We start from the raw sequence: 26,548 nt of genomic DNA, 5'->3' as shown, positions 1-26,548 counted from the left end.
AAACAGTGAACAGCCAGGGAATTCCTAGAAGCATGGCACTCATCCACAGATTCTATCAACAAATACATCAACCTGGACCCAATATACCGCCCACTGCAGCGGACAGCTGGAACTGACAACCGGAAGCGGCAGAGACAAACCACTATAAATGCCGGAGGAAACATCACAGAAGCGCTTCACAGGAGGCTCCCAAGCACTGAGGATGTCACCTAAACAGGGGACGAAACGTCTGCAACACAAATTCCCAGCTCAGCGAACACAACCACAACAACGAGCACCCGAGCTACAAATCTTCTCACAAACTTTGAATATTCCCAGTATCAATGCAAACAGCATTACCAAAAATGCAGCAGTCACTAGATGTATGTATGACAATACAGATGCCTTTTTGGTCTCAAAATTGCAGACATTAAACATAGAACACAGAAGAATACAGCGCAGTACAGGCCCTTCGGCCCTCGATGTTGCGCCGATCCAAGCCCACCTAACCTACACTAGCCCACTATCCTCCATATGCCTATCCAACGCCCGCTTAAATGCCCATAATGAGGGAGAGTCCACCACTGCTACTGGCAGGGCATTCCATGAACTCATGACTCGCTGAGTAAAGAACCTACCCCTAAGATCTGTCCTATACCTACCCCCCCTTAATTTAAAGCTATGCCCCCTTGTAATAGCTGACTCCATACGTGGAAAAAGATTCTCACTGTCGACCCTATCTAAACCCCTAATCATCTTGTACACCTCTACCAAGTCACCCCTAAACCTTCTTTTCTCCAATGAAAACAACCCCAAGTGCCTCAGCTTTTCCTCATACGATCTTCCTACCATACCAGGCAACATCCTGGTAAACCTCCTCTGCACCCATTCCAGTGCCTCCACATCCTTCCTATAGTATGGTGACCAAAACTGCACACAATACTCCAGATGCGGCCGCACCAGAGTCTTATACAACTGCAACATGACCTCAGGACTCCGGAACTCAATTCCTCTACCAATAGAAGCCAGTACGCCATATGCCTTCTTCACCGCACTATTTACCTGGGTGGCAACTTTCAAAGATCTGTGTACATGGACACAAAGATCCCTCTGCTCATCCACACTACCAAGTATCCGACCATTAGCCCAGTACCCCACCTTTTTGTTACTCTTACCAAAGTGAATCACCTCACACTTAGCTACATTGAACTCCATTTGCCACCTTTCTGCCCAGTTCTGCAGCTTATCTATATCCCGCTGTAACCTGCCACATCCTTCCTCACTGTCTACAACTCCTCTGACGTTCGTATCATCCGCAAACTTGCTCACCCAACCTTCTAACCCCTCCTCCAGGTCATTTATAAAAATGACAAACAGCAATGGTCCCAAAATAGATCATTGCGGAACACCGCTAGTGACGGCACTCCAAGATGAACCTTTGCCATCAACTACTACCCTCTGTCTTCTTCTAGCCAGCCAACTCCTAATCCAAACCTCCAACTCACCCTCAATGCCATACCTCCGTATGGCATTGTGTTGCAAAAACAGGTACTGCATTAACCACTACATTTTGTAGTCAATGTATAATTATGAACTTGGTAAAAGATGTTGATTAGAGAGTTAGAGTGCTACTTGGAGTACAGGGCAAAACCATACAGATGCAGCAGATGGTGAATAAGGCAAATGGTATGGTGGCCTTCGTAACGAGAGTTGAAGTATAGAAACAGGAATGTCTTTCTGTAACTGTGCAGTGCTTCAGTCAGATCACACCAGGAATATTGAGTATAATTTTGGTCTCCTTATCTGAAGAAGGATGTTCTGGCTATTGAGGGGGTACAAACAAGGTTTATCAAACTGATTCAGGGAATGGTGAGAGTACAGAGAGAGACTGGATTGGTTACTCCCTGGAGTTCAGAAACCGATAAAATTCTAACCGGATTTTACAGAGCAGATACAGGAAGGCTGTTCTCAATGACAAGGGAACCAGGGGTCACAGTCTAAGGACAGAGAGTGGGCCTTTTCAGATCGAGATGAGGAGAAATTTCTTTACACAAAGAATTGTGAACCTGTAGAATTCTCAGCCACAGTAAAATGTCGAGGGCAAAATATTGAAGACTTTCAAGAAAGATGTTGATTTTATTTTTGGGACTAAACAAATCAAATGATATGGGGGAGAAAGCAAAAACTGAGCACTGAGTTGGATGGTCAGCCTTGCTCATAGTGAGAGGCAGAGCAGGCTCATATGGCCTGTTCCTGAGCCTAATTTCTATGTTTTAATGCCATGACGAGTTTAAAAAGGAGATAACATCAGCTCACTAAAATATTTTTGCCAGTAAGATATGCAAAGCTTCAATAATCATATTTATTTTTGCTATAACAGAGATTGTGGATTGATGCAAAAATAATCTTTATGAAAGAGTAGAACACTGCAAATAAAGCAGATTGTTCATTATATTTGCAAGGTCTTTATTGAGGTCTACTTCATCAAAAAGATTTAGAACTGAGAACAGGAGAGATTTCTTTGTACAGAGAGTTATGAGGATGTGAAATCAAGGTCTGGGTCATGAATATATATCAGATAGAGCAGAGGTCCCAGTACTGACCCTTGAGGAACTCCACCATAAACCTTGATCCAGTCTGAAAAGCATCCATTAATCACTAGTCTGTTTTATGTCACTCAGCCAATTTCATATCCATTTTGCTGCTTTTACCTCTTCAATTCCATGAGATCTAACTTTGCTCACAAGTCTGTTTTGCAGCATTTTACTAAGTGACTTCTGGAAATTCATGCACACTACATTGGCCCCAGGGTTGGGGTGGCCTGTTAGTTCAGTTGGCTGTATGAATGGACACGGTAGATGTCGCCGCCTCGATGTCTTTGTCATGCCCATGGAACAAACATCCTCCAAGATGTTCCAGGTGCAAGACCAAGCTGTACATTAGATTAGATTACTAAACAGTGTGAAAGCAGGCCCTTCGACCCAACAATTCCACACCGACCCTCTGAACAGCAACTCACCCAGGCCCATTCCCCTACATTTACGCCTTCTCCTAACACTATGGGCAATTTTAACATGGCTAATTTAGCTAGCCTGCACATCTTTTGACTGTGGGAGGAAACCGGAGCACCCGGATGAAACCCACGCAGACACAGGGAGAATGTGCAAACTCCACACAGACAGTTGCCCGAGGTGGGAATTGAACCCGGGTCTCTGGCGCTGTGAGGCAGCAGTACTAACCACTGTGCCACTGTGCTGCCCATGGTGGCATCCATTTTAGAGGCAGAGTTGTAGGAACCTGCCCCAGTGCAAAAACACCCCAGGAGAAGCTACAAAAAAAAATCAGCCTATGTCCTTGGATTCAGTGGTGGAGGAATGTAGTGATTGTAACAAGGTCAGCCAGGTGGACCTCATAGAATATGAGTTCCCTTATTAGAATAGGTTCCCTACAGTGTGGAAACAGGCCCTTTGGCCCAACCAGTCCACACTGACCCTCTGAAGAGTAACCCATCCAGACCCATTTCCCTCTGACTAATGCACCTAGCACTATGGGCAATTTAGCATGACCGATTCATCTGGCCTGCACAACTTTGGACTGTGGGAGGAAACCAGAGCACCTGGAGGAAACCCATGCAGTCACGAGGTGAATGTGCAAACTCCACATAGGACAGTCACCTGAGGCTGGAATCGAACCTAGGGCCATTGTGTCACCCTTGGGGCTGTGAATTTTGTCCAATGAGGGAGCCCTGGCTGACACATAAAAACAGGATTGTCAGACATCCTCACACTTTAAGTGCTGGTCTAAGAGAGCTGGTCAGTGTCAAGGACTTTTCACATGTAAATAAAGGGTGACTTGATGACAGGACACTGGCCTCTGTGGAGTTATTTCACTCACCACCAGTCTTCTCTCTAATAAGGGAGAGAAACTTTGCCTTTTTCTTCCATAGCATTACCTACTTCTGTGTTCTCTGTTACTTCATCAAAAAACTCCAAAAACTTAATTAAAAATGAAACAAAAACAGAAATTGCAAGAGAAACTCAGCAGGTCTGGCCCGAAGAAGGAGGGCCACTGGACCCGAAACATTAACTCTGCCTTTTCTCCCCAGATGCTGCCAGATCTGCTGAGTTTCTCCACCACTTTCTGCTTTTCTTTCAGATTTATAGCATCCACAGTTCCCTTCTTTTATTGTTCAGTTGAAAATGATTTGCCCTTAGCAAATCCTCAGATTGAGTAAATTCCAGGTACCCCATATGAAACAACCAAAGCCAACTGCATTGAGACTACCATCCTATGTAAAATTCAAACCAGCCAACTGAATCAGTTTCAAGGAATTTACATCTCTGGTTTAATTCATATGAGTGTGATTCATTTACATATTGGCAGAATGTAAGGCTATCTGCAGAATACTCAATTTGGAAGCACAATTGATCAGACTCAGAAACATCCAAATGGACCTACAGCAACAATTGCTTTCAACAATAAGACTGAGAAATAAATAAATGTGAGCTATTAGCAGGATACTAGTAGTCTCCTTTTCTCCCTGTCTCTCTCAATCTTGACATCAATGCCTGGTGAAAAGCATTTTAAAAATTGTCCATAGAATATCTGGAAAATTCATAGCTAATGAAGAAACAAGGTTCTGATAAAGGACCCCAATCTGAAACGTGACTTTCCTGCTCCTCTGATGCTGCCTGACCTGCTGTGCCATTCCTGTTCCACTTTTTATTGACCAAGATAATAATTAGAATAACTGGCCTCAGGTTTAAAATCTTTCTTTTGAAAAAAATGAGTGGCCTATACTTCTGTACCAACATTCTTTCCTTTTTGAACTTCATACCTGTGTTTTGTATGTGTGTTGAACCTTTTTTTTCAGGATAATAGCTAATTATAATAATAGCTAATAATAATAGCTAATTAGGGGCAGCACAGTGGCCCAGTGGTTAGCACTGCTGCCTCACAGCACCAGGGTCCTAGGTTTGATTCCAGCCTTGGGCAACTCTCTGTGTGGAGTTTGCACATTCTCCCTGTGTCTGCGTGGGTTTCCTCCAGGTGCTCCTGTTTCCTTACACAGTTCAAAGATGTGCAGGTCAGGTGAATTGACCTTGCTAAATTGCCCATAGGTGTTAGGTGCATTAGTCAGAGGGAAATGGGTCTGGATGGGTTGCTCTTCGGAGGGTCGGTGTGGACTGGTTGGGCCGAAAGGCCTGTTTCCACAGTGTAGGGAATCTCTAATCTCCCTCTAATAAAATTCCTGTTGATTTCACTCAAGAAAACTTTGGAATTAGTTCCTTCATTTTGATCCAGTTACCAAAGTTTGAATTGAAGTGTGATAGCTGTGTGCTAAAAAATTAATTAAAATACTTATTGTAAACAATTAAGTGTGGGTTAAAAAAGGCAGAGACAATTCTATCTCCTCACTTAATTGTAACAACTATTAATTTATTCTACCTGGGATGTGGACGTCTCTGACAAAGTCCATCATTTTTGACCCATTCCCTAATTATTTTTGAATTGAGTGGCTTGACAGGCTGTTTAAGGGGGTAGTTAAGGATCAAATATAAATTGCTGTGGCCCAAAAGTCAAGTGTAGGCAAAACTAGTTAAAGCTGGTAAACTTCCTGTTCTAAAGAAAAATGACCTTAGTGAACATAGAACATAGAACATTACAGCGCAGTACAGGCCCTTCAGCCCTTGATGTTGCGCCGACCTGGAACCAATCTGAAGCCCATCTATCCTACACTATTCCATTCTCATCCATTTGCCGATCCAATGACCGTTTAAATGCCCTTAGAGCTGGCGAGTCTACTACTGTTGCAGGCTGTGCGTTCCATGCCTCAACTGCTCTCTGAGTAAAGAAACTCTCTCTGGCATCTGGCCAGTATCTATCACCCTTCAATTTAAAGCTATGTCCTCTCTTGCTAGCCATCGCCAACCGAGGAAAAAGGCTCTCACTGTCCACTCTATCTAACCCTCTGATTATTTTATATGTTTCAATTAAGTCACCTTTCAACCTCCTTCTCTCTAATAAAAACAGCCTCAAGTTCCTCAGCCTTTCCTCGTAGAACAAGATGGGCTTTTATAACAACCTATAGTTCCACAGACACAACTATTGAGACGAGCTTTCAATTCCAGATGTTAATAATTGGGTTCAAATTTCATCAGCTGCCATGGTGGGATTTGAGCCTATGCTGCCTGAGGATTATTCTGAATGAAGTATGGAAAACTTTGGGCCCAGCTTCTGCGATTTGAACTCTCAAATTCCTCTGTACCCTTAGGTACATCTTACCAGTCCTGATCCCCTATCAACTCTTAGTATAGACAGCCCAATCAAATATATCCTCCTCGTCAATTTCAAGTCCTGCAAGTGTTTGAATTGTGAAATAACTGCATAGAGGCCAGTATCCTGTCACCAAGTCACCCTTTATTTACAAATATACAGTACACTGGCTGTGGCCAGCCAGCAGGGAATCAATCCCTGGAGTCAGGAATTCCCTGTTTATAACTATCACCCAGGGCTTCCTGATAGGCTCCGGTTAACACCCCCAACCAAGGATTTTATCGTTAATAAGATCTAACTAGTTCCAGTCACTACAAATTGCCTCCTCTTTTCCCATGACCTGAGATAAAGGCATGTTAACATAGTCTTGATCACATTTACTTAGCCTATCTGACCTTGTCGACAAAAATGCTAAGCAAGTGTCCTCTTTTTTTGTCTCTATATTATAATTTCTACATGTGCTAACTCAAAAGTAGCAAAGTTGTTGAAACTATTGAAGGAAAATATTTTACATGGTTGCAAATATGATATAAAGTTGACGTTGTCCCACAGGATTGCTTTGTCATCAGAGAGACATGACTAGTGGTGGTTTAACCTGAGGGCCACCTTCCCTCAGGCAAGGGGAGAGACCTTCATGGCAACCTCAACTGGTTAGAAACTGAACTCACACTTACTGGTATCACCCTCCATCACAAACTACCCAATTAGCTGAATGAGCTAATACATATCAAGGCCAGTGAACATGTCAGCTGCCTAATAGTAATACCAGTGAAGGATACAAACTGACCTCATTCTTGCATTGTGCAGAATATTTACATCACAGAAGGAAAGTAAAATTAACTTTTCTTGACTCTAAATAAAACAGAAGTGCCCATCAATTGTCATCGACTGCAATAAAGATACCTTAAATTCATCTTGTATGATAAAATTCAGACACTTGAAGCCAATTTTATGCTCAATGTTACAAGATAATGAAACAAATTTTTAACTTAGCCAGAGTTGTGCAAAATGCTTTAAGAGTGCTGAGTTGCAGAGTCTAGTAATCATAACTACAAGTTACAAAACAGTGAAAAAAGGATTATTATAAGACTCGATCCACACAGCTAAATTTGGTCATTTTTGTTTACAATGCTGCATCTGTGAGATATGTCAATATCTCATTAGTTGATTTTCTAGTAATATGATAGCTGATATCTATAACACACACCTAAATTGCAAAGAGCAGCCTAATGTTTAGCAGCTGTGTATGCTAACATTAGGGTGAAAAGAGAGTTCTGAGGTCACATTTGTGAACAGTGCAACCCAGTCAGCAAATCTGCCAAGGTGTTGACCCTCCTATTTGGCCATCCAATTAAAGATAGCTGATGGGTCTCCAAACTATGGTCCAATAACAAAGCCTAGCACTTCTGAATGTGCAGCAACAATACCAGGAGAAGTGGCCATGACTGATGTATGCAGGAGGTTTGGGGGGGATTGTGGGAAGTGAAAAAAACATTCAGGGGGCAAGGTTCAGAGAGGAAACCCAGGGAGAGAGGGGGTGAGGTTTTTGAACCATGGGTTGTTATCATTATCCACGGTCCCTTATTTGATATAGTCTTCGCACCTTCTTCTCCCTCCACCACCCCCATCAGTTGTATCGAAGAGTATGCCCCACTTAGGCCTGGTGGCCTTCCCATATGTTGAAAAGCCACCCTGCTGCGGTGCAATGCTGTTGAGGCAGTAAAATAGGAAATTCGTTGATTACCTAAGTTAATTGCCCACCTCCTTGAGGTGAGCAGCATGTACCTTTTGCTGACAGCGGGACATTTAGCCCCGCTGTCAGCAAAATGTCCTTCTGGTAGGACCACAACTTCTGTGAACTGACTCCCTGCAATTTTACCAAACCCTTCTCCTTCACTGCAGCCAGTAAAATTCAGCCCATGAGTATCAAGCATGATACAGCTGTCAGGGATATCAGATTCTTACTCTGTTGAAATTCCAATAGTATATGTTATATGACACTCACAAAAAAATCCAGGCAAAGTTGTATGTGGGGAGGAGGGGGATCGATAATTTCCAAGTCATTGTCACAGTATTTGAAAGACAGCAAACATTGATTAAACCAGCATCTTTTCAACCAGCAACCTTGATAAACCAACAAAATATCTACCCCAAATACTGTGATCAAACCACGATGTCTGAGTAATTATGTTATAACAGTGACATAATATATTCGCTGCATTACTTTCTGTTACTTACTGTGTGTTTTCAATTTGATTTTGGAAGTTGTGTTGATGTTTTCACATAGATTTTGTTGAGGGATTTTGATGTCTCGAAACTTCACTTGGTCAGGGTTTACTGTGGTCATGTGTAACCTCTTGGTTATCCAGAATATTTGATGAACCGGCACACTCCTGATCCTGTAGGTTCTGGTTAATAAAATATTTGCTGTATTACACCAGCACATACGAACTACTTTCTTAATATTGTCCACAACAACCTTTCCATTTGGCTTCATTTTTCAAAATGTAACTATTTCTGACCGCATTAGTACTTTTCCAATGGTTCTCACCAAGCCAGTATAACCTTGAAATTTTTATAAAGCTTTACACTCATGTCAATTCTTTTATGTGTGGTTTTGTGCCCAAATCCATGAGTTTGGGTTCCAGACAGATTGCTTGAGGAGAAGACAAGGTCAAGAACATTTTTCACTGGGGCATAGGAGATTGAGGTTTATATAAGTTCATAAAATCATGAGCAGGTATAGATAGAGTTAATGATAGTTGTATTTTGCCAAGGATGAGGAGTTCCAAGGCTGGGGGCATATTTTTAAAATGACAGGAGAGAGATTTAACATTTTTCACACAGAGGGTGATTCACGTTTGGAATGAACTTCCAGAGGAAGTGGTGGATGTGGGCACAACATTCAAAACACATTTAGATAAGGACATGAATAGGAAAGGTATTCAGGGATACAGGCCAGGAGCAGGCAGGTGGGACTAGTTTAGTTTGTGATTAAGTTCGACATGGACTGATTGGATCGAAGGGGCTATTTTTGTGCTGCATGAGTCTCTATGACTCTCTTCAGGCTTAAGCTTCTTTATAAATAAATTCAGAAGTTGCTGGCAAAACTCAGCAGGTCAGCTCAGCTTCTTTCTAACACTGTTTCTTCCATATTAAGACTAAACACATGGTAATCCAAGATAGACCAGGCTCTCATCTTACTGTTACATCATTAAAAGGCTATTCCACTTCACATTGCTCTACATGTTTTTCTTTCATAGAGGTATACAGCATGGAAACAGACCCTTCGATCCAACCTATCCTGTCAACCAGATATCCCAACCCAATATAGTCCCACCTGCCAACACCCGGCCCATATCCCTCCAAACCCTTCCTATTCATATATCCATCCAAATGCCTCTTAAATGTTGCAATTGTACCAGCCTCCACCACTTCCTCTGGCAGCTGATTCCATACACGTACCACCCTCTGTGTAAAAAAGTTGCCCCTTAGGTCTCTTTTATATCTTTCCCCTCTCACCCTAAACCTATGCCCTCTAGTTCTGGACTCCCCCACCGCAGGGAAAAGACTTTGTCTATTTATCCTATCCATGCCCCTCATAATTTTGTCAACCTCTATAAGGTCACCCCTCAGCCTCCGACGCTCCAGGGAAAACAGCCCCAGCCTGTTCAGCCTCTCTCTGTAGCTCAGATCCTCCAACCCTGGCAACATCCTTGTAAACCTTTTCTGAACCCTTTCAAGTTTCATAACATCTTTCTGATAGGAAGGAGACCAGAATTGCACGCAATATTCCAACAGTGGCCCAACCAATGTCCTGTTCAGCCGCAACATGACCTCCCAACTCCTGTACTCAATACTCTGACCAATAAAAGAAAGCATACCAAAAACCTTCTTCATTATCCTATCTACCTGTGACACCATTTTCAAGGAGCTATGAACCTGCACTCCAAGGTCTCTTTGTTCAGCAACACTCCCTAGGAGCGTACCATTAAGTGTATAAGTCCTGCTAAGATTTGCTTTCCCAAAATGCAGCACTTCGCATTTATCTGAATTAAACTCCATCTGCCACTTCTCGGCCCATGAGCCCATCTGATTAAGATCATGTTGTAATCTGAGGTAACTTGCTTCACTGTCCACTACACCTCCAATTTTGGTATCATCTGCAAACTTACTAACTGTACCTCTTATGTTCGCATCCAAATCATTAATGTAAATGACAAAAAGTAGAGGACCCAGCACCGATCACAGGCCTCCAGTCTGAAAAACAACCCTCCACCACCACCCTCTGTCTTCTACCTTTGAACCAGTTTTGTATCCAAATGACTAGTTCTCCCTGTATTCCGTGAGATCTAACCTTGCTAATCAGTCTCCCATGCCAAACCTTGTCGAACGCCTTACTGAAGTCCGTATAGATCACATCTACTGCTCTGCCCTCATTAATCCTCTTTGTTACTTCTTCAAAAAACTGAATCAAGTTTGTGAAACATGATTTCCCATGCACAAAGCCATGTTGACTATCCCTAATCAGTCCTTGCCTTTCCAAATACATGTACATCCTGTTCCTCAGGATTCCCTCCAACAACTTGCCCACTACTGACGTCAGACTCACTGGTCTATAGTTCCCTGGCTCATCCTTACCACCCTTCTTAAACAGTGGCACATCGTCAGCCAACCTCCAGTCTTCTGGCACCTTACCTGTGACTATCGATGATACAAATATCTCAGTAAGAGGCCCAGCAATCACTTCCCTAGCTTCTCTCAGAGTTCTAGGGTACACCTGGTCCAGTCTTGGGGGTTTATTCACACTTATGCTTTTCAAGGCATCCAGCACTTCCTCCTCTGTTATATGGACTTTTTTCAAGATGGGGTAGGTTCTTTACTCAGCGAGTCGTGAGTTCATGGAATGCCCTGCCAGTAGGAGTGGTGGACTCTCCCTCATTATGGGCATTTAAGCGGGCATTGGATAGGCATATGGAGGATAGTGGGCTAGTGTAGGTTAGATGGGCTTGGATCGGCGCAACATCGAGGGCCAAAGGGCCTGTACTGCGCTGTATTCTTCTATGTTCTATGTTCTATGTCCTATGTCACCATCTATTTCCCTACATTCTATATCTTCCATGTCCTTTTCCACAGTAAATACTGATGCAAACTACTCGTTTAGTATCTGCCCCATCCCTTGTGGGTCCACACATAGGCCACCTTGCTGATCTTTGAGGGGCCGTATTCTCTCCCTCATTACCCTTTTGTCCTTAATGTATTTGTAAAACTCCTTTGGATTCTCCTTAATTCTATTTGCCAAAGCAATCTCATGTTCCCCATTTTGCCCTCCTGATTTCCGTCTTGAGTATACTACTACTGCTTTTATACTCTTCTAAGGATTCACTCAGTCTATCCTGTCTATGCCTTACATATGCTTTCTTCTTTTTCTTAACCAAACCCTCAATTTCTTTAGTCATCCAGCATTCCCTTCTTTCTATTTGTTTTCTTTCTCACTAACTCCACTCATACTCAACTATGATTCGGAGATGCCGGTGTTGGACTGGGGTGTACAAAGTTAAAAATCACACAACACCAGTTTATAGTCCAACAGGTTTAATTGGAAGCACACTAGCTTTCGGAGCGACACTCCTTCATCAGGTGATTGTAATGAAGGAGATCACCTGATGAAGGAGCGTCGCTCCGAAAGCTAGTGTGCTTCCAATAAACCTGTTGGACTATAACCTGGTGTTGTGTGATTTTTAACTTCATACTCAACTAAGTATTGTCAGGGAGAAACACCTCTGCGAGATCATTGCAGGGCTGCACCAGTGTCCTGAAGTTCTTACAAAACAGCAGCAACATTTTGACATTTATTTGGCATAGCGTTCATAGATAAAGACATGACAAACATTGCTGGGACCCAAAGCATTTGCACATGGCTAAATAGGCTCAGATTATGAAAAACAACTAAAGGACCTGACCAGTTATAAAAGGTAAACACTCTAAATATTGTTATGGTATCACATGTTGATATTTGCCTATAGGGAGCACTTTATGTAGATTCAATGTTATGTTCCACTTCGTAGAATGTGCCTATCAGGGGGTATTGGATTCAGCGGTCTACTTGTATTGGACATTATAGTGGACATGGCACAGGAGGATGAACAGAGGTGTGCATATCAAACCACCATGTAGATTCATAGACATTTACAGCACAGATGGAAACCATTCAGCCTATTGTGTCCACTTGTCAACAAACATCTGACTAAATCTGTCAGCTCTTGGCTCATGCCCTGAAGGCTATGACAACACAAGTGAATATCTAACCTCGGCTTAAATGTTACAACAGTTTTCAACTCGATCATCCTTTCAGTCTGTGAGTTCCAGACTCCTCTTGTCCTCTGGTTCAAAACATTTGTCCTGAACTCTCTCCTTCATCTTCCTCTCACCTTAAATCTATGTCCCAATTATTGACTCCTCTAAGAATGAAAAGAGTGGATTTCTAGCCACCCTGTCTATGTCCCTCATAGCCTTATCAGGTTCTCTTTCCGCCTCTACTGCTCCAAAGAAGATAGCCCCACTCTATCCAACCTTTCTTCAGAGCTCAGATCCACCAGTTCAGGTAGCATCCTTGTAAATCTCCTCTGCACCCCCTCTTATGCAATCAAATCTTTTCTATAACATACTCCAGATGTAACTGATGCAGCATAACCTGCCCGCTCTTGTATTCTGTGCCTCAGCTATAAAGGCCTTCCCACAAGCCTTCTTCACCACCTTATCTAACTGCTCTCCTATCTTCAGGAATCTGTGGACAGGCATAACAAGGTCCCTCTGATCTTCCGTACTTTCCAGGCCCCTATCATTCACTTTTGGGCCTCCCCAAACGTATTATCATAACATCCCCACAGTGTGGAAACAGGCCATTCAGCCCAATGAGTCCACACCGACCCTCCAAAGAGCATCCCACCCTGACCCATACTCCATCCTGCATTTCCCATAGCTAATGCAACCTACACATCCCTGGACACTGTGTGCAATTTTGCATGGCCAATCCACCCTAACCGCCATACCTTTGGACTGTGAGAGGAAACCGGACCACCAGTAGAAATCCACACAGACACGAGGAGAACATGCGTACTCCACACAGACAGTCGGCCGAGGGTGGAATCAAACCTTGGTCCCTGGCACCGTGAGGCAGCAGTGCTAACCACTGAGCTACCATACCATCCCTCACGTTTATCTCTCATTTATTCTAGTTGAATTCTATTTGCCACTGCTCTGTCCATCTGAACAGCCCGTTGATATCTTCCTGCAGTTTCTGTCTGTCCTCCTTACTGCTTACCATCCAATCATATCATTCTCAAACTGCTTGATCATCACCCCTATGTTTAAGATTAAATCATCAATATACATCACAAGCAGCAAGGGCCCATAACAAAGCCTTGTGGAATCTAATCCACTAATGGCTTCATTGCCTCTATTGCCCGATTGCCATTACTAAACCCTTTATCCTCTTCTGATACAAGCTATGTGCTTTAACAAAATTGCTCTTCTGTTCCACAATCTTGACGTTTTTCTTCAGGCCTTATGAACTTATCTGAATTATCCCTCTCTGTGTCAAATAGTGTGCAGAGAGTCGATTATGTTTGGAAAATGCAATGCTTTTAATATGATAAGGAAAGTAGCTATTCAATGGAGAATAGAGGAGGATATGCCAGGAACAGCACCAGGTAGACCAAAAAATGTGGTGTCAACATGGTGAAGCTACCAAAGAGGACTACCTGCAGGACAAACAGCAAGTATTAGACAAAGATAAATGATCTCACAACCAGAACATCAGTTCTAAGCTCTGCAGTCATGACACATCCAGTTGTGAATGGTGATGGATAATTAAACAATTCAATGAAGGAGAAGGCTCCACAAAGATCCCTATCCTCAATGATGGAAGAGCCCAACAGATCTTTGCAAAAGATAAAGTTGAAGCATTTGCAGCAATCCTCAGCCAGAAGTGTTGAGTAGATGATCCATCTCAGTCTCCTCCAGAAGATTCAGTGGTTTTACCATCACTGAATCTCCCACTATCAACATCCTTGAGATTACTACTGACCAGAAATTGAACTGGACTTGCCACAGAAAAGCAGTGGCTACATAAGCAGGTCAGAAGCTAGGAATGCTGTGGTGAGTAATTTACCTCCAGAGTCCCCAGAGCCTGTCCACCATTTCCTAAGTCGAAGAGTGTGGTGCTGGAAACGCACAGCTAGTCAGGCAGCATCCGAGGAGTAGGAGAGTCGACGTTTTGAGCATAATCTTCCTGATGAAGAGCTTAAGCCTGAAACGTCAACTCTCCTACTCCTCAGATGCTGCCTGACCGGCTGTGCTTTTCCAGCACCACACTCTTCGACTCTGATCTCCAGCATCTGCAGTTCTCACTTCCACCATCTACAAGGCACAAGTCAGGAGTGTGATGGAATACTTCTCATTTGCCTGGATGAATGCAGCTCCAACGACACTTAAGAAGCTTGACTGCTTCCAGGTCAAAGCAGTCCGGTTGATTGGCACTGCAGACACAGGCACCTACTCCCTCCACCATCGATGCTCAGTAGTAGCATTGTGTATTAGATACAAGACGCATTGCAGAAATTCAACAAATAGCTGAGAGAGCATCTTCCAAACCTATGACACTTCCATCATGAAGGACAAGGGCATCAGATACCTGGGAGTGCCACCGCCTGCAAGTTCCCCTCCAAGCCACTTACCATCCTGAGTTGGAAATATATTGCCATTCCTTAAACTGTCGCTGGGTCAAAATCCTGGAATTCCCTCCCTAAAGGCATTGTGGATCGGTTCAAGAGGACAGCTCACCACCACTTTTTCAAGGGCAACTCGATACAGGTAATAAATGCAATGTCCATGTCTCATGAGTGAATAAAAATAAAATTATTTTGTTCAGATCATATACACTTTAAAATATTGACTATTCAGAGTATTTCACTACTTCCAGTGCACACAGTTGGATTTACTTTTATTTTATTTTCCACTCCCCACTCACATTATTCTGCTTCCTGCAGGTTTAATTTGGAGCTTTTGTTTTCAGTTTTCCTCAAGTTGGTCTAGTATTGCCAGGAGACCACTAAATTATCAGCATGTGTCATAGGTCACAATTTCCACCTATGACCTTCATAGGAAATTGGGAATGCAATCTGACAATATTTCTTGCCCTACCGCTGGGAAGAAACCTTTCATCCAAAAGAAATCAGATCTCAGAATCACTGGAACTGAAACAGCTTTGGATCTGCTGCCGTTTTGGCTTCACAGTGTTGTTTTGATGCATTGTTCAACAAGACACAGTAATTTGAATGTTCAAGATTTTTTTGATTATTTGTATGACTTACAATTGCTTTATTCTTTCACTGTAATTCTATAACTTTTGCTTTCAGTCCACTTGCATGTAGCTCACTCACACTTGATTGCCGTAATTTTCTGCTTCTCCACCCATCATTTCACCTGGTCACTTTAATGGAATGAAATGCAAGTTGGTGAGCACAGAAGTGGTACACATAAAAATGTTGTCATCGCTATTTTGCAACTGTAAAATATAATTAAAACATTTTCTTCAATTTGTTGATTGCCACAACCAAGCTGTTGTAGTGGAGCCATTTTTTTCTTCATTCATTCATGAGATTAAGGGGAAGCGATGGCTATTATCACTGAACTGTTAATCCAGAGATCCAGGTAATGTTCTGGGGACCCAGATTTGAATCCCACTCTGGCAGATAGCTGAGTTTAAATTTAATTTCAAAAAACTGGAATTAACAGTCTACTAATGACCATGAATCCATTATCTATTGTCAGGAAACCCATCTGGTTCACTAACGTCCTTTAGGGAGAAAAACTTTAGAGAGAAATTCTTACCCAGTCTAGCCACCATGTGACTTCAAACCCACAACAATGTGGCTGACTATTAACTGCTCTCTGGGCCATTAGGAACAGGCAATAAATAATGGCCTACCCAGTGATGCCCACATCCCACAAATGAATTAGAAAATGTGGGTGTCACTGGCTGAACCAGCATTTATTGTCCTTTGTTAAATACCCAGTGAGTAGTTAAGACTCAATCACATTGCTGTGGGTCTGGAATTACATATTGATTAGACCAAGTAAGGATGGCATATTTTTCTGCCAAAAGGACATTAGTGAAATAAATACTTTTTTTTGATAATTGGCAGTTCACCATTAGGCTAGGTTTTCAGTTTCAGATTTTTGATTGATTAAAATGTCACCATCTCCATCTGCTCATCAACTGTGTTTTTGTACACTCAATCCATTAATAAAGGGTAAATCTAACCCAGATAATAATAACTCTATAAAGCATTTTTAAATCAAAATTGATTAAGGGGTCTTAAAATGTCCTATCAAGCTACACCTCCTCAATAAAATCTGGAAATCAATTCAGATCCCAGCAGAACTGCTTGACTCTCAACACAAGAACTAGGAGCAGGAGTAGGCCATCCAGCCCTTCGGGCCTGGTCCACCATCCAATAAGATCATGGCTGATCTCTTGGTGGCCTCAACTCCACTTACCCCCCTCTCACCATCACCCATAATTCCTTTACTGTTTAAAAAATTATCTATTTTAGCTTTAAAAACATTCAATGAGGAAGCCTCAACTGTTTCACTTGGCAAGGAATTCCACAGATACACAACCCTTTGAGTGAAGATGTTCCACCTCAATTCAGTCCTAAATCTGCTCCACTTAACTTTGAGGCTATGCCCTCTTGTCCTAGTTTCACCCACCAGTGGAAACATCCTCCCTATTTCATGGTCATATCTATCCCCTTCATAATTTTATATGTTTCAATAAGGTCACCCCTCACTCTTCTAAATTCCAATGAATATAATCCCAGTCTGAGTCTCTCCTCATAAGCCAACCCCCTCAACTAGGAATCAACCTGTGAACCTCCTCTACACCCCCTTCAGTGCCAGTACATCTTTCTTAAGTAAGGAGATCAAAGCAATACACTGTACTCGAGGTGTGGCCTCACCAGCATCCTACACAGCTGCAAAATAACCTCCCTGCTTTTAAGCACAAATGCCTTCTTAAGTACCTGTTGTACCTGCAGAACAACCTTCTGTGATTCATGCACAAGGACATCCAGGTGCCTCTGCGTAGTAGCAGGGTGGCATTTTTTACCATTCAAGTAATAGTCCTTTTTACTGCTATTCCTATCAAAATGGATGATTTCACATTTATCAACATTGTACTCTGTCTGCCAGACCTTTGCCCACTCACTTAAACTATCTGTATCCCTCAGCAAACTTTCAGAGTCCTCTGCACAATTTGCTGTACCACTTATCTTAGTGACATCCTCAAACTTTGATACACTATATATGGTCCCAACTCCAAATCATCTACACAAATTGTAAACAATTGCGATCCCAACACCACCAGTCACTGATTGCCAACCAGAAAAGCACTTATTTATCGGCATTCGTTGCTTCATCTTAGTTAACCAATTTTCTATCCATGCTAATACATCACTCTTAACGCTGTGCAAGTTTATTGTATGCAGTAGCCTTTTGTGTAGCACCTTATCGAATGCCTTTTGGAAATCCAAGTTCACACACATCTATTGGGTCCCCATTGTCCACCGCACTTGTAATGTCTTCACAGAATCCCAGTAAATAAACTCAGGACTTCATAACACCCATAATCCAAAAATAAATGCAAGAGATGAATGCCAGGGCAAAGATGAGATGTAACATATTTTTGTCAGAGCAGCATTAATCTGAATATAGCACCAATAAATTGGAGCAAATTAATTCAATGAAATTAAGCCAGAATCTTGCAATGACTGAGTTGCACCTGACAAAATTGATGCTTATTATGATTGTTGGAGACCAGTAATCATAGCTGCAAGGAAACATGCAACAATCGCTTGGGCTATTATCTTCCATCCAAATATCTCTTTATGAATCCTTCATCTGTGATCTCCTTTCCAACATAAAGTCACAAGTATGATGTTCAACTCCATTCACAGCTTCTCTAATTAGTAGACCTGATCCTGCAAAAAAATCTGGATAACATCCAGACTTCATCTGCCAAGTGACAGGTAACATTTACGTCATCCAAGTGCCATGTCATAACTATCTCAAACAATACAAAGACAGCCATCTCATCTTAACAATCAACAGTATTACAGTCACTGAGCACTTACAACAGTACCTAGGCGTTGTCATTCATCAAACACATATTTGGACCAGCCATATCAAAACCAATGCTACCAGTGCTGGACATGGGCTGAGTACTCTGCAATAACTAATTGATCTGCTAATGCCAAAAATCATCAAACCAAAAATAAGGTCAAAGTCAAGGATGAGTCAAAGTTGTGAAAGCAGCCCAGTCTATCACACAAACTAGCCTTCCATCCATTGAATCCATCTACACTTCCTGCTTGGGAACTCAACTAACATAATAAGAGAACGCTCTCACCCTGGTTATACTCTCTTCCATCGGGCAGAAGATACAAATGTTTGAAAACTCACGGCAACAGATTCAAGAATGGCTTCTTCTCCATTGTTACCAGACTTTCGAATGGACCTCTAATATATTGAAGTTGATCATTCTCCACGCCTTCTTTGCAGCTGTAACACTATATTTTGCATTCTGTTCTATTACCTTGACGTACTTATGTAAGGTATAATTTAGAGTCATAGAGCTGTACAGCACAGAATCAGACCCTTCAGTCCAACTTATCCATGCTGACTAGACATCCCAAATAAATCTAGTCCCATTTGCCAGCATTTGGCCCATACCCCTCTAAACCCTTCCTGTTCAAATACCTACGCAGATGACTTTTAAATGTTGTGATTGTACCAGCCTTCACCACTTCTTCTGGCAGCTCATTCCATGCACGCACCACCCTTGCATGATAAAGTTGCCACTTAGGTCCCTTTTAAAACTTTCCCTTCTCACTTTAAACCTATGCCCTCTCGCTTTGGACTCCCACACCCTGGGGAAAAGACTTTGTCTATTTACCCTATCCATGCCCCTCATGATTTTATAAACCTCGATAAGCTCACCCCATCAGACTCCGACGCTCCAGGGAATACAGCCCTAGCCTATTCAGCCAATCCCTACAGTTCAAAGCATCCAACCCTGGCAACATCTTTGTAAATCTTTTCTGAACTCTTTCAAGTTTCAAGAATTGTCTTTATAGCACGCAAAACAACATTTTTTTTCACTATATCGCGATACATGTGACAATAATAAATCAAATCAAATCAAATGTGATAAAACACTGAAGATAGCAGTAATAAGAGTAATTTTTAAAAACCTGAAAACTCACCACGATGGAACATTTTACTTAATCAGTGCAAATATCTTTACAGTCATTATCCACCAGGCTCCAGCAGACTCCTCACTCAGCACGCAGCCCTCTACCCCACCAACACACAGAAACTTCAGTATCTATTACTTACAGGATGTACTACAATGGCCTGCAAAGACTCATACAACAGTATCTCCCTCCCTACAATGTTAAACAGAAACACTGGGCAGTCTTCCCAAACCCTTGGAAATCACAGATAATGCAAGATCGTTGGGAAAATACAGCAAGATGGCAAATTTTCGATGTCCAGAAGAAAATGTCTAATTTTCCACATAATGTTTCAATGACTCAATACGTATATCTTTTGTCAATGGTAAGGAGCATATTTGGATGCAATAATATCTCAATGTCACCTAATCTCAAATAAAATAAAGAACTGCAGATGCTGGAGATCTGAAATAAAACAGAAATTTGTGGTGAAACTCAGTAGGTCCGTGACTCCTCATCTTGCAATGACTCAAAATATTAACTCTTGACTTTTTCCCACAGATGCTGCCAGACCTGCTGAGCTTCACCAGCAATTTCTATTTTTGTTACTTAATCTCATCTGACTTATATACTGGTTGCTATTTTCCTGGGTAGTGGAAAGAAACTAGATAGTGACAATTCCCAACATCGAAATCATGATTGAATATCTGGCCCTCTGCTGCATCTTCTCCACACCTCCATCTTGTCCAGCATTTTCAACACCTCAGAGCAACAATCGCCCACACCCTCTGTCCATGCAGGTTGGCATCAGCAAAGTAACACATCAGCAGGGCATATTTCTAACTCAATTATAATACTATTCAGCATTTCACCACTGCCAGGTCAATTTGCATACAAGGATAGGCACCCAAATCATGAGTCAAGTGTGTAGTACTGGAAAAGCACAGCAGGTCAGGCAGCATCTGAGGAGCAGGAACTGGATCAGGATCGTAGCTTGCTTTCTTAGCACTCAATCCTTTTGTGCCTTCTTAGAGACTCACAGTATCTCTGCCTTGCTCTGCCTATTGGTACCTCATATAGAGCTATCATGCTAACAGTACTTTTGTCTTGCCTTGCGTTCGACACAGTACAAAGCCAGGCAGCTTGTCCTGTTTGCCAGCAATGATCAGTGAAGGGAGTAGACATGTTGCTACACAATACCATGCTATGTCAATGTGACATTTACACCATGTACCAGCACTGCATGCGCCTCAACTAAATGGCTATGTTCAAAGTCTGTGGGAGTAGTCCTTTGTCAAATCAAGGGGGACAGTCATCTGTCAGGGAATACCAATACACTAAGTCAAGGGCAACATCTAATCTCATTTCAGGGGCTTGGACACGGTCAGTCAGCCATTTGGAATGCTCAGAGTCAGGGGTTCTGTATCATTACAGTCCAGAGAGTGGGCCATGGTCAGTCCCACAAGTCCTGTGCGAACAGCCTGAGGATTAGTGGTGAGTTAGTCAGAGAACTCACAGAGATCAGTCAGGATTAATGTTCCACTTGTAACGGGGGTGTAAGCCCTGTTGGTCTAACCTGCATTCCACAATTCACAAACACATCCCAAAGTTTCATCAACTGCACAAGGTTCTAGACCTGTTTACCTCACACCTTTGGTTATGAAAATTTTCACACCCATTATTTCATTTGCAATTCTGTGTTCCTTGGGTAAGGTGGGGTGTGGGAATGAGGGGAAAGGTCTCATTCTTCCTCACATACTTACAATTTCCTACTGCGTATGTGCCACATGGCTTGAGTATCAGACTTATGAGCTGGAAATGTGTTGCTGGAAAAGCGCAGCAGGTCAGGCAGCATCCAGGGAACAGGAGAATCAACGTTTCGGGCATAAGCCCTTCTTCAGGAATGAGGAAAGTTTGTCCAGCAGGCTAAGATAAGAGGTAGGGAGGAGGGACTTGGGGGAAGGGCGTCGGAAATGTGATAGGTGGAAAGAGGTCAGACTTATCAGACTTATGAATCAGATCGATAAAGTGTGGAGCTGGACAAAGCACAGCAGGTCAAGCAGCATCAGAGGAGTTGATGTTTCAGGTGGGAAAATTTCATTGGCTCAACGATGTAAAGGATCCATTTGGTGATATCCCATTTCCCTCCTCATTAGAGGTCTCTGTGATCCAACGCTTCAGCCTTGGTGGTTAAATGTCATTTTCTGCTATGGATCCAAGTATGTGACCTGTTGTCATCTCTGTGCCTGCTGCACAAAGCTGATAAGGAACAAAGTCCAGGATGAACAGCAGCATCAAACAGATGGGAAACAGCCACAGGTCTGAGATCTGGCTTGTATTTAATGCTGGGCAATTGAGGGCCACACAATGCCTCCTCAACACAAAGTTCCCATGTTCGCTCAAGGCTGCGAGATTCTTGCAGCACTGTACAAGGAACTGTGGATTATTTTTCCATGCACAAAGCATATGACATCCAAATACAAGTGGATGAAAGTTTAATCACTTACAGTTCCTTCACAGATTAAGACCATTGCCCATTAAAAACAGGAGCATAGTTAGGCTGTTTGTGCCATTGAGTCTGCTAATCCATTCAGTCATGGCTGATACATTTTTCAAGCTCATTCTCCTGCCTTCTCCTCAAAACGCGCCATCCCCTATGATTCAAGAAACTCTGACAAGGTTCGACAGGGTAGACTGGTTCGTACAGTTAGATCACATGGAAAAAGTGAGGACTGCAGATGCTAGAGATAAGAGTCAAGAGTGTGGTGCTGGAAAAGCACAGCAGGTCAGGCAGCATCCAAGGAGCAGGAGGATCAATGTTTCGGGCAAAAGCTGACATTTTGGGTTCCTGATGAAGGGCTTTTGCCTGAAACGTAGATTCTCCTACTCTTCTGATGCTGCCTGACCTGTTGTGCTTTTCCAGCACCACACTTTCAACTCTAGATCACATGGGATCCAGAGAGAGCTAGCCAACTGGATACAAAACTGCCTTGGTGGTAGGAGACAGAGAATGGTGGCAGAGAGTTGTTTTCGAACTGGAGATCTGTGACCAATGGTGTACCATAGGGTTCAGTGCTGGGTCCACTGTTATTTGTTATTTATATAAAAAATTTGGAGGAGAATATAGGAAGTGAGTAGGTTTGTGGATAACACCAAAATTTGGTGGTTTAGTGGACAGTGCAGTTATCTAAGGATCTTGATCAGCTGGGCCAATGGGCCAAAGAGTGACAGATGGATTTTAATTTAGATAAATGCAAGACAAACCAGGGCTGGAATTATAAAATTAGTGGTAGGGCCTGGGGAGTGTTTTTGAGCAGAGAGTTCAAGAGTTCAGGTGCATAGCTCTTTCAAAGTGGCATCACAAATAGAAAAAGTTGTTAGAAAGACATTTTGCACACTTCCCTTCATTATTCAGACCTTGAGTACAGGGGTTGAGACATCATAAAGACTTTGTAATGGATGTTGGTGAGGCCTCTTCTGGCGTACTGTGTAAAGTCCTGGTCACCCTGCTATGGGAAGGATATTATTAAATTGGAGAGGGTTCAGAAAAGGATGTTGCTGGGAATGGAAGGTTTGAGTTATTAAATAGGCTGGATAGGCTTGGACCTTTTACCCTGCAGCTCAGAAGGTTGAGGAGTGACCTTGGTTTTTAAAATCATGAGGGGGCATAGATAAGATAAATCACCAATGTCTTTCCCTAGGTTAGGGGAGTTCAAAACTAAAAGGACCTGAGAGGCAATGTTTTCACACAGACGCTGGTTCATATGTGGAAACTATTGTCCGTTGAAACTCAGAGCAAAGATAATTAGACTTAATGAAAAATCAGCTGGTAAGGTTCTCTTTCATGCTGCTGTTGTAGTTCCATTTCAGTCAATTTCACTTTAAGGTTCCCTCAAAACTATGCAATGCTACTCAGCTCAGCCGATGGTCACAAGACATGGAGCTAAACACACGAGATACAACTTATCAGATCAAGTCTAACATACATCTAACATACGAGGTGTAAGTCTAACATACGAGAAACAGCTGAGGATCCTGGGATTGTATTCATTGGAGTTTAGAAGATTAAGGGGAGATCTAATAGAAACTTACAAGATAATACATGGCTTGGAAAGGGTGGACACTAGGAAATTGTTTCCGTTAAGCGAGGAGACTAGGACCCATGGACACAGCCTTAGAATTAGAGGGGGTAAATTCAGAAATGCGGAGACATTTCTTCAGCCAGAGAGTGGTGGGCCTGTGGAATTCATTGCCGCAGAGTGCAGTGGAGGCCGGGACGCTAAATGTCTTCAAGGCAGAGATTGATAAATTCTTGATGTCACAAGGAATTAAGGGCTACGGGAAGAATGCGGGTAAGTGAAGATGAAATGCCCATCAGCCATGATTGAATGGCGGAGTGGACTCGATGGGCCGAATAGCCTTACTTCCACTCCTATGTCTTATGGTCTTGTGGTCTTGCTATTAGCATCAGTCTGTTTATGAGCTCGTAGTTTCCATGTAGATAGCCAAATTTGGGCAAACAAGTAAACCCCATCATCAAAATTAAATCAGACATTTTCCTTCATAGATATGAAAAAGGTGAACAATCAATTAGAATTTACTTGTATTTGCTTTTATTCACTTTGGGGCGTGTCACTGGCTGCATCAGCATTTATTGCCCGTCCCTAATTGCCCCTGAGAAGGTGGGGGTGAGCTATCTTCTTGAACTGCTGTCTGTGCTGTAGGTTGACACACAATATACTTGGGGAGGGATTTGCAGGATTTTGACAGAGCAACAATGAAGGAACTGCAACATATTTCCAAGTCAGGGTGGTGAGTGACTAGGAGGGGATCCTGCAGGTGGTGGTGTTGCCATTGTATCTTATGCCCTTGTCCTTCCAGATGCAAGTGGTCGTGGGTGTGAAAGGAGCTGTATAAGTTTCATTGCAGATAGTACAGACCGCTGTTGCTAAGTGCCAATAGAGGAGGGAGCGGATGTTTGTGGATGTGGTGCCGATAAAGTGGGTTGCTTTGTCCTGGATTGTGCCAAGTGTCTTGAGAGCTTTTGGAACTGCACTCATCCAGGCAAGTGGGGAGCATTCCATCACACTCCTGTCTTGTGCCATGTAAATGGTGGACAGCCTTTGGGAAGTCAGGAGGCAAGGCACTCTCTGCAGGATTCTTAGCCTCTGACTCTTTACAATACAACCACGATTTCCGAACATCAATTATCCGAATTTCGGATTATCCGAACAAGATCTCAAGGTCCCGATGCTTGGGTAAACTGTGTTATCCAAACATTCGATTATCTGAACATTAATTTATCCAAACAAAATACTCCCCGCCCATGTCGTTCGGATAATTGAGGTTACCCTATCTTCACAAAATGGTTTGATCACACTTTGCATACTGTGAATGTTTTTGATCCTCATACTATGAAAAGGATGTATAGGCACCAGAGAAAACACTAAAAAAGATTTATAAGCATGTTGCCATAAGTAATGAAGGATGGAACAATCAGGGTTGTTTCCTTAGGAAAGAGATAATTGATGTGTGACCAGAAAGCAGTCTTTATGAGCATGAATAATAGGTTGTGTGCAGAGAAGATAATTTTGCCTGAGGGGGAGACAAAAACGAGGGCCACAATATAATGCACTCATCAGTAAATCCAAAAAAAAAGGAGTAACTTATTTACCCAGAGAATAATTTCCAAGAGGAACTGCCTACCATGAGAAGTAGCTGAGACAAGTAACGTAGGTACAGTTGGTAGAGACGGAACTGAATACGCAAAGATGAAATGGAAAGATAGCTGGATGGAACCAGATGAACAAAAAAGGAGGTTCATATCGGGGCATAGACACCAGTTTAAGCCTTTTGGGTAAAATGGCTATCTCTGTTCCACACACCTATATGAATATATAGTGCCTGTAGTTTTGACACTAACAGTGCTGATATGCTGCCAAAATGCCATCCATGCTACTTGTGTTCACTTCCAGCTTGCACCATATTCCATCTTAATAAAAGCATTAGCACAGACATTCAGAACATTTGTTAGTAACATCGAGAGTAGATACATTTTGAAGTAGGTCAGCATGCAAAACTGAGTTGAAACAATGCTGCCAGTAAGTTTACTCGACCTAACATTTCCTTTTGAACATCAAATGGAAATGGGGAGATATCATGCAACTGGAAACATTACCAAGATCAGCACAACATGCTGGTGTATGCACACTATGCTGGTAGCAGTCATTCTGTGCATCAATCTTTCAGCCAATACTTTCAGGAAGAGGGTGGTCACTGGACAACAAATGTAACAACCTCAGCATTGGTTCAAGATGCCAGTCCACAATGTGCTCATATATAGGCAACATAAGACCATTAGGAATAATAAAAGTAGGCTTGAATAGATATAGCAAATCATGGGTGACAGTCAAGACAGAAGATAAAAGTAGTAATATAGGAAATTATGTTTAAGGAATGCCAAGCAATGGCAGAGAGAATAAATTCAAGAATGTACCAACATTCAAGATTGGATATGGCAAGAATAACAAAAAGACAGACCTAATGGCTGTGTGTGTGAGTATACATAGCTCTCATCTGAAAATAAACAAATTGATATCAAACAGTAAATAAATGTAATTTTATTGCCATTATGGAGACATTGTTATATCATGACAAAGGTTGGGCCCTCAACATTAAGAAGAATAGGATTTTCGAGAAGAAAAGAAATCTACATGAAGGTGGCGGTGTGGCACTCTTACTTAAGGGTGGTTCTGACGGAATAGTTAAAGATAAACTTGTTTCAGGAGATCAGGACATAAATCATTATGGATGGAGTTGAGAAATAGCAGGAGAAAGAAGTAACTAGAAGGCATGCTCTCCAGGACTCCTAACAATGTCAGAATAAAAGGTCAGGGAATTAAATCAGACAGACTTCCAAAAAAATGAAACCAGACGGATCCAACACACCACGCTTCTACAGTTTACACAAAGTTCACAAACCAAGAGCCCCTTCA

General features: G+C 42.3%; 1 protein-coding gene across 2 annotated transcripts in view; it reads right to left on the bottom strand.

Annotated features, from left to right (window-relative positions):
• Window positions 1-15,657: 15,657 nt before the first annotated feature.
• LOC122556175 (uncharacterized) overlaps window positions 15,658-26,548 on the bottom strand; it is a 47,345-nt gene continuing 36,454 nt past the window's right edge. For both annotated transcript variants that reach the window (XR_015758992.1, XR_015758993.1), the window contains one exon: window positions 15,658-15,748. The gene's annotated coding sequence lies outside the window, so the exon portion shown is untranslated. The remainder of the gene's footprint in view (window positions 15,749-26,548) is intronic.

The sequence above is a fragment of the Chiloscyllium plagiosum genome, unplaced genomic scaffold (assembly GCF_037043375.1).
Source record: "Chiloscyllium plagiosum isolate Xiang-an unplaced genomic scaffold, Cpla_swu_hap1 HiC_scaffold_13, whole genome shotgun sequence".
Taxonomy (NCBI): Eukaryota; Metazoa; Chordata; class Chondrichthyes; order Orectolobiformes; family Hemiscylliidae; genus Chiloscyllium; species Chiloscyllium plagiosum.
This window is presented reverse-complemented; position numbering and strand designations above follow the sequence as displayed.